Here is a 10,111-nt window from a genome sequence, read left to right as displayed (position 1 = left end):
GCAGTTTTTTACAATATATGTTAATGATATAGAAGATGGTATTAGTAATAACATTAGCACATTTGCTGATGATACTAAGCTGGGTGGCAGGGTGAAATGTGCTGAGGATGTTAGGAGATTACAGGGTGACCTGGCCAGGTTAGGTGAGTGGTCAGATGCATGGCAAATGCAGTTTAATGTGGATAAATGTATGGTTCTCCACTTTGGTGGCAAGAACAGGAAGGCAGATTACTACCTAAGTGGAATCAATTTAGGTAAAGGGGCAGTACAAAGAGATCTGGGTGTTCTTGTACACCAGTCAATGAAGGTAAGCATGCAGGTACAGCAGGTAGTGAAGAAGGTTAATAGCATGCCTGGCCTTCATAACAAGAGGGATTGAGTATAGAAGCAAAGAGGTTCTTCTGCAGCTGTACAGGGCCCTGGTGAGACCACACCTGGAGTATTGTGTGCAGTTCTGGTCTCTGGATTTGAGGAAAGACATTCTGGCTATTGAGGGAGTGCAGCGTAGGTTCACGAGGTCAATTCCTGGAATGGCGGGACTACCTTATGCTGAAAGACTGGAGCGACTGGGCTTGTATACTCTTGAGTTTAGAAGACTGAGAGGGGATCTGATTGAGACATATAAGATTATTAAAGGATTGGACACTCTGGAGGCAGGAAACATGTTTCCGCTGATGGGTGAGTGCCGAACCAGAGGACACAGCTTAAAAATACGGGGTAGACCATTTAGGACAGAGATGAGGAGAAAATTCTTCACCAAGAGAGTGGTGGCTGTGTGGAATGCTCTGCCCCAGAGGGCAGTGGAGGCCCAGTCTCTGGATTCACTTAAGAAAGAGTTGGATAGTGCTCTCAAGAATAGTGGAATCAAGGGTTATGGAGCTAAGGCAGGAACAGGATACTGATTAAGGATGATCAGCCATGATCATATTGAATGGTGGTGCAGGCTCGAAGGGCAAAATGGCCTACTCCTGCACCTATTGTCTATTGTCTATTGTCTAAACTCCATTTACCACCTCTCAGCCCAGTTCTGCAGCTTATCTATGTCCCTCTATAACCTACAACATCCTTCAGCACTATCCACAACTCTACCAACCTTAGTGTGATCTGCAAATTTACTAACCCATCCTTCTATACCCTCATCCAGGTCATTTATAAAAATGACAACAGCAGTGGCTTCAGATCCTTCTGGAACACCAGTAGTAACTGAACTCCAGGATGAACATTTCCCATCAACCACGACCCTCTGTCTTCTTTCAGCTCATCAATTTCTGATCCAAACCGCTGAATCACCCTCAATCCCATGCCTCCCTTTTTTTTTTAGATTAGATTAGATTAGATTAGATTACTTACAGTGTGGAAACAGGCCCTTCGGCCCAACAAGTCCACACCGACCCGCCGAAGCGCAACCCACCCATACTCCTACATTTACCCCTTTAACCTAACACTACGGGCAATTTAGCATGGCCAATTCACCTGACCCGCACATCTTTGGACTGTGGGAGGAAACCGGAGCACCCGGAGGAAACCCACGCAGACACGGGGAGAATGTGCAAACTCCACACAGTCAGTTGCCTGAGTCGGGAATTGAACCCGGGTCTCTGGCGCTGTGAGGCAGCAGTGCTAACCACTGTGCCACCGTGCCACCCAATTTTCTGCAATAACCTACCATAGAGAACCTTATCAAATGCCTTACCAAAATCCTTATACATCACATCAACCGCTTTACCCTCATCCACCTGTTTGGTCACCATCTCAAAGAACTCAATAAGGTCCGTGAGGCATAACCTACCCTTCACAAAACCATGTTGACTATCCCAAATCAACTTAATCCTCTCTAGATGATTATAAATCCTATCTCTTATAGCCTTTTTCAACACTTTACCCACAACCGAAGTCAGGCTCACTAGTCTATAATTACCAGGGTTGCCTCTACTCCCTGTCTTGAACAAAGGGACAACGTTTGCTATCCTCCAATCTTCTGACACTATTCCTGGAGACAATGACATAAAGATCAAAGCCAAAGGCTCTGCAATCTCCTCCCTGGCTTCCCAGAGAATCCTCGGATAAATCCCATCTGGCCCAGTGGATTTATCTATTTTCACACTTTCCAGAATTGCTAACACCTCCTCCTTGTGAACCTCAATCCCATCTATTTTCCTCTACAACATTGTCTTTTTCTCGTGTGAATACTGACAAAAGATATTCATTAAGCACTTCCCCTATCTCCTCTGACTCCATGCACAACTTCCCTCTACTATGTTTGATTGGCCCTAATCTTAATCTAGTCATTCTTTTATTCCTGATATACCAATCGAAAGCCTTAAGGTTTTCCTTGATCCTATTCACCAATGACTTCTCATGTCCCCTCCTGGCTCTTATTAGCTCTCTCTTTTGGTCTTTCCTGGCTAACTTATAATTCTCAAGGGTCCTATCTCAGAAGTTCTCAGGCGCACTATGTTCAGGAGTTGTTAGAATGGATGGATTAGAAAGCTGATCTATGATTTATATACTTTGAATGAAGTGTTGGATCCACAATGGTTTCTTCTTGCCAACTCTTCTTCAATTGCATTTGAAGGAGAAAAACTTCTAAAATTGGCACATTGCGAGTTATTTATTTCGAGAAAATAAAGCAAGATTTTAATGTATTGATCACTTATGTCAGGAGGTGAGATGAGAACGAAAAGAAGGGCATCTATAGATACTTCACAATATCCCACATGCAATTGTGAACTTTTGAAGTCTAGTTACTGTTGTAATGTAGGCAAATAAGGCAGCCAATTTAAACACAACAAATTCCAACAAAGTACTAGTTTAAGGATAAATATATTGGCCACAGCATAGATACAATGTTCCAACTATACATTGGTTTAGTCACTTCGTCTGAAAGGCAGCACCTCCAATAGTGCAGTATCCTTTGTGCCAAAGGAATGCTATATCTTTATAGATGCCACCTTTCAGATGACATGTTAAACTCAAGCTCGATCTGCCTTTATGCACTCAAACATTTTGAGTAAATTTACTTCTGCTCCTGGAAGATAGCCTTGTTTCCTAGCAGTACAGAAACAGGAAATCATGCCATACAAATGATAGTTTTCCCAGCAATTGAATTTCACATTTAGAGATTTAAAAAATATCACGACAGAAGTGGGTGTATTTAATTTTGTCAGAGCAAAGTCTTGTTATTTTGTATTTTCATTTTTTATCAAAAAAGACTTTCTGTTTCAGCCATAGTTAATATTTTTATGTCACATTATAATGAGAAAGAACAAGTTGTCCCTTCTAGGTAGATTGGAATAGATATTTCTTGGAATACAGAACAACAACAATCTCTAAGGTCCCTAAAGTTTTGCTTGTTTGTTAAAATTGCATGTTTGACATTTAGATCATTTATTGCATCATTTTATTGCAAATGTATTCATACCTAATTTGCAAATGTCAGTCCATCAGTTTAGATTTTCCTGCTCTCTTAAGATTGTTTCATGAAAAATGAAGCTGATATTGAGATTAATGCCTCGCAGAATAGCACCCTTCTGTTGCAACTTGTTTCCAAGCTCCTGTTCTTGTAGATTGCTTGTAATCACTTCTAATAATGTATACATCTGAATAAAATGTTTTCCATTTATAAAACATTACTCTTTTCTGTACTTAGATTTATATTGTGTTGTGTAAAACATACTATACTGTTTGATGCATTTCAATATATTTATGTATACTATAAGTATGCATTACCATGTAGCTTACATGCAACAGTGGCAATTTGTGCATATTTAACAGTAACACAAGAAGAATAAGAAAAATGGATGCTTAAGTCAAAAAGGCAGAGAAAATGACAGGTGACTTTCTTTAGTGTCTGCTACAAGTTCTGTTTCCTACCCACCAATTCCATCCCTCTCCCTGGCAACTTTTTGAGGTAGAATCAAATTGTTTATTGCCTCTGTGTCATACTTAGCCCCTCGTGTTTCCAACTGTGTAACATCACGGAAATATTACAGTGCAGTAAGAGGCTTTTGGCCCATCATGCATGCACAGCCTTGTTAAATGAGCATCATCACCAAGTGCCAATCTCCTGCTTTTTTCCTCATACACTCCATATGATTTTTATCCAAATAATCATTAAATGCCCTCATGATGCCTCAATTGAATCTGCCTGTCCCAAATTTCCTGGCAGTACATTCCATTGCCTAACTACTTGTTGAGTGAGAAAAAAAAATCTTCCCTCACTTCACCCTTGCTTCATCTTGTAAACTTTTCTGAATCAACCCTATCCCAGTTTTCTAGGTGCTGACACCTTCATTCATGCCATTACTATTTATAGACTTGACAACTACAAAACAGCCCTGACCAACCTCCCACATTCTACCTTCTGTCAACTTGAGCTATCAAAACTGTCCTGCCTGTGTCATTACCTCATACCACATTCCAGTCATCCAGCGTCCCTGTCCTAGCTCAACTATGTTAAGTTTCAGACAAACACACCTTCAATTTCAAAATTCTTAGCCTTGTTTTCAGTTTGTCCCACGGTCATATATTTCCCTATCTTCTACCATTCCTCCTATCCCACAAACATCAGGTATCTGTGCTCCTTTATTTCTGACTTTCTTTTGTATCTCCAACTTGAGTTGTTTTACCATATAATGTCCTCCGTTGGCTGGGCTGTGAGGTCTGGATTGTCCTCCTGAGACCTCCCCATCTCTCTTTCTACCTTCAAGAACCTCTTCATGGTCAAACTATTTAGCCTTGCATTTGGCCACCACCCCCTGTGCCACTTGACAACGGTCATTGCTATATTTTGTTTCATTATACACTCGTATGAAGCATCTTGGATTACAGTTATACAGTGACATTTACAGAATGTGTAATTGAAGCGACTGATGACCAAAGGTATTTCGGGTCCTTTTCAGATAGGGCATACAAGGAAAGAAAAGTGGAGTTGTTTAGGAATGGTATTCCAAAGCTTGTAATTCAGGCCTCTTAAGACACACGGTCAAATGTGAAACAATGTGAGAGTGAGAAAGACACACCAGATTGTAGATTTGGAAGAACAAAAAGTACAAGACATATTGAAGGACTTTTCAAGGTGAGAGTGGAGATAAGTCCAAGGACAGGGATTTAAATTCATAGGTGTAACCTTCCCAAGATGTCAGGTGGACTTGCAGCCATGTAAGTCAGTAAGAAGGGAAGTGATTCTGAAGTGTGATTACAGTGTGGGATAAGAACTAGGGACTGATAGAAATTACAATGAGCAGACGTGAAATCGGACAGTGATGGTGTAAATGTGGGAAGACAAGCTATTTCAAGTAAATCTCTGCTGTAACTACATAAAGAAATGTGGAATAAGCTGAAGCAGTCTTGAGCTGGACGAGAAATGACAGGTAAAAGAAGATTGTATGATCAACTATGTCAAATATAGTTGAGGTCTATCGGAAGATTAAAATGCACAATCCATCATAGTTGCAATCAGATTTTTTTTCTGACTTTAGTGAAAACTTTGCTTAGTGAAAGCAAACAGTTTGGAAGGAGTTGCAAAAGGAAGTGTGATGGATGTGGGAGATGACAACTATTAAAGAATCTTGGAGGGAAAGGTAGAGATAAACAGTAATTTGACAGGAAAGAGGATTTTAGAGAAGGATCTTTTCATGAGAAGGAGCTGGCAGTGACTGAGGAAAGGGTTTCATTTCCAGTGTTGGGTAGAATGGAAGACGAGGAAGGAAAATTGACTCATTAAAAGTTCAGTGAGAATATGGATAAGCAAGCAAAATGTTTGTATTGTGGAAGAGTTGAGCTTGCAAAGCGTGGGAAAAGATAAACAAAAGACTTGAGACAGGAATGTTCAGAACTAGGGGAGGGGTGGAACAAAAACAGAAATTGCTGGAAAGACTCAGCAGGTCTGACAGCACCTGAGGAGATAGAACAGAATTAATGCTTCAAGTCAAGTGACTCTTCTTCGGATTTTCACCTTTTCTTTCAGATTTCCAACATCCACAATTCTTTGTTTCATTTTATGGTGGAGTTGAAATGAAGATTTCTCAGTGCACAATATTAATTCTGGAGCAATGCATTTTTATACTATAACTATTTATAATGGAATCTGACAGCATTAACTGTATGTTACAGCATGGCAATGTACTGCTCACAATGAAAGATTCTAAACCTGTGATGTCCAATCAATTGGATGGTGAGTGGACAATAAATACTAGAACTATTGCAGTACAATATAGCAATGAGACATATCAAACTTTATTGCTGAAAATATCAAAGCATAAACATACATTTTCAAATGTGGAGCATAGGCGACTGCCCGTGGGGAGTGCGGACTGTCTGCATTCTTTCTGTGTCTGCATGGGTTTCCTTCAGGTGTTCCAGTTTCCTCCCACAGTCTAAAGGTGTGAAGGTGAGGTGAATTGGCCATGCTACATTGCCCCACCATGTCCAGGCGAGGTGGATAAGGTACATTATTGATAAGGATGCAGTCCAAGGTTCTGAACTCCTGCTTCTTTAGAATTAGAATTAGCTTTCGTGTCACATACTCAAATGAGTACAGTGAGAAGTTTACAAGTCATCACTTACAGTGCCATCTTAGGTACAAAGGTACCCAGGTACAGATTCTTAAGTACAAATTCTTAGGGGAAAAAAATAGAAAAATAAAGAAATAAAATGTTTAGAATTACAATTTTTCCAACCGAGTACATGCCATCGCCTGGTCTTCAGTCTGTACCAGTCCTTGACTCCATACTTCGCTAGGCTTCACCTCAAGGCTCTGAAGGCTGGGAGATCAATCTGGAATCATCATGACGTTGGAAATCTATGCTGAGGCCACACTGGGCAGCCAAGAGACTGCCACACTGCCCACAAGAGATTGCCACAAAGGCCTGGAAGGCAGCTACAACAGGCTGAGAGATTGCCACACCGAGTCCAAGAGTCCAAGACCACAGTGCGGTTGGGAACTCAGGACAAAGCTGAGAAGACAGAAGAGAAAGAAAGCACAAAAGAGAAAAGAAAGAAAAGAAACAGACAGAGTGGATGAGCTCTGGCTGAGGAACCCTACTCCACTGCTATCTTGGTTGAAGTCTTAGAGGCAAGATTCTTGTTCGACTATGGTGCTCAATAGATCCATACATAAACACATATGTACCAGGTTCGTAACTGGATCTAGCTTTGTGACTTATGATATTGGACTTGTTGTCAATAAATGGTGAGGGGCTTAAGCTGAGCATTAACGTTACCCATCAGGAATGGACCATTACAAAAGCAAGTTACTCTCGTCGAATAGTTTCTTCAGAACCTCCAACACTGTGAGTGCAGGAAAGAATTGTTGGAATCTAATGGAAAGAAATCCCAACCTATATCTCTCCTAATTTAATAAAAAGCCATTAAGAACAGAAAAGGAACATTTGTGCAACTGAATTCTGATAACCTTTAATTAATAGGAGATAGTATTGTTTAGTAGGTATAAAAACAGAATTATATTTTAAACATGATCCATGATGCAGCAGCTAATTTTTCTTAACATATGTTTATAAAAAATAAGACCTCCAAATAGCAAACTTTCTGATGATCTTCACACTTTTCTTCAGTACATTTGTAAAATGTACAAACTAAAGCTACAGTTGTGAAAAAATGTTTCTTTAGTGCATTTTCAGCCTTTTTTATATTCAATAGACTACCTTTCCTTCAGCAGACTATATTATCCAAATAGTTTTTAATAATTCATTCCAATTAAAAAGTGTCTCCGTGTTATTCTAGAACTACTACTGATGAAAATTTAAATATTGATATGTATATTACTCTGAAATAATAAAAATGAATATTCCTAACAACTCTTCAGCTCATTTTTATAAATGGTGGACACCATACACCTAGATGCTTAGCACCTCAATCTTGATGTTTTATAACGTCCACCATATTTTTCTTCATTTCAAATTAGAAAATGTTGCAGCAACATTGGCAGCAAATTAGAAGCAGGTTTGTTCTAATTGTTTAATTGTTTGTTCTGAAGACAATCCATCCATCCAGTGTTCTTTACTGCCTAGGTGTAAAATAAGCATGATAGCACAAGATATAGAAGTAATCAATATGATTGCAATCAATCACTCAATGTTAACCACACGATTTATGTGTTAGGCTTATGCCAAGAATGTAGAAGGAGAACGGTGAACAGTTAATGTAAGGATCACAAGATATTGAATTAATTTTGAACAGTGTTCAGCTAACAGATTTTGGCATTACCCTCAGGCTTGTCAACATTGTCACATGTGAATTACAACGGGAAAAATAATTCCTGGGACTCCCTATATTGTTAACGATTAGTTATTTCATTTGGATGCATTTAGATTATTATTGCATTAATTCTAGCACAGCCAGAAATGTGCATGTCTTTCTTTATCATTGTGCCTTCAAACACTCAGGGATATTCAGAATTATCTGAATACTTTCTCAGTTGTTTCACTGTCTCGGGTTAATTACCCAGGAAATTTGCATGCGGCAGAAAAACTAACATAACTCACTTATGTCTTTGTAAATAAATGACACACTGTAGTTGAGCAAGGTTTCAGGAAATTCCAGGCTATCATTTGACAACTTTGATGATGTAATAATAACACAACAGTGTGACTTTCCTAATTCTTTCCAGCAAACCACAGTTATTGACATGAAAGAAAGTAGTTAAAGAAAATGGCATAGAAAATTCAAGTGTAATTTAAGTTCAACATGAGGGAGAAAGGAATAGATGAATACCTTGTTTAGGTTACATGAAGAAAGGTGTATTAATCTTATATGGATTAATGAGAGAAATGGCCTGTATTTTCTGTGCTGTGTATTCTATTCAATGTCCTGTAAGGGAAGCTAATTGTACTGCTAGGTTATGTGCTGAGCAGTAGTTTCAACTGCAGCATCTCAGATAATTCCTGCAGGCAAAAATTCTGTCCTGCTGTACTTTTTGTCAATATTTTAGCACAAAGAAGGATATAGGAGATGTGACCTGAGTTAGAGATCTAAATAAACAGGTTTCCAATTTTACATCCTTCTTTTCCATACTGTTCCATATCACGCGACAGATCAGCATGAAGTGAAGTTCAGACCCTGAGTTTAATTGATCAAAGTTGCCTCTATGTACTTCAATCCATGATTGTGGAGAAAAGAAAGTCCATAAGGTGCACTGCACATTAACTTGGCCTCAACTGAATATCTGAATCTTGCCTATTTGCTGCAAAGATATTATAAATGTTTGTTGGCAAAAAGAAATAACTATTCAAGTTAAATTAGGAGTAGAATCATTGCAGACCCCAATGTGATTAGAACAATAAAAACCAAAAAAACTGCAGATGTATAAATCAGAAACAAAAGCAGAAATAGCTGGAAAAGCTCAGCTCACCTCCTCCCTCACACCCTACCCCCGTCCCTCGCCACACACACACACACATACACACACACACAAACCAGGCCTTGTGATCAGATAGTCTGCTATTACACTCCACCCCTTGTCAGCCACTAGCAGTTATTCACCCTCCTAGCCAGATCCTTATCCACTCCTTTGTCTGTCCAACTGTCTTTCACTCTCTTTTGGCTCAATCCCCATCTATCATTTACTCCTTACCACCTTCCTTACTCTATCTTCTGCAAAAATAATCTGGCATTTTCCTAGCTACCATCAGTTCTGAGGAAGGATCACCAGACTTGAAGTGTTAACTCTGCTTTCTCCCCACAGATGCTGCCAGACCTGCTGAGCTTTTCCAGCAGTATCTGTTTTTGTTTATGTGGGGACGATGATGTATCCGTTTAGATAATATCGTGAGATCGGCAAAATTAGATTGTCAGTGTGGAGATAAAAAGTCTTCAAGGGGGATCCAAGATGGCGGCGACCCAGTAAGACTGAGTCTATAGTGCTCCTCCCAAGACTTAGGCACAGTGGGTCACCTACCCCCTACCAAGCTCACCAAATCATTTATAAATCATTTATAATAGTTTAGTAACTCAATTAGTTGTGTAATATTAATTTAAGTAACTTAATCCTAAGTTAAAATGACTAAAGGGAAGGGAGCCCGCAGCTCTCAGCAAGCAGGAACCCCTCCCCCACACTCTCCAGAGGCGTCCACAGCCGCCCCGGGGGACTTAC

The sequence above is a fragment of the Chiloscyllium plagiosum genome, chromosome 15 (assembly GCF_004010195.1).
Source record: "Chiloscyllium plagiosum isolate BGI_BamShark_2017 chromosome 15, ASM401019v2, whole genome shotgun sequence".
NCBI classification, from domain to species: Eukaryota; Metazoa; Chordata; class Chondrichthyes; order Orectolobiformes; family Hemiscylliidae; genus Chiloscyllium; species Chiloscyllium plagiosum.
This window is presented reverse-complemented; position numbering follows the sequence as displayed.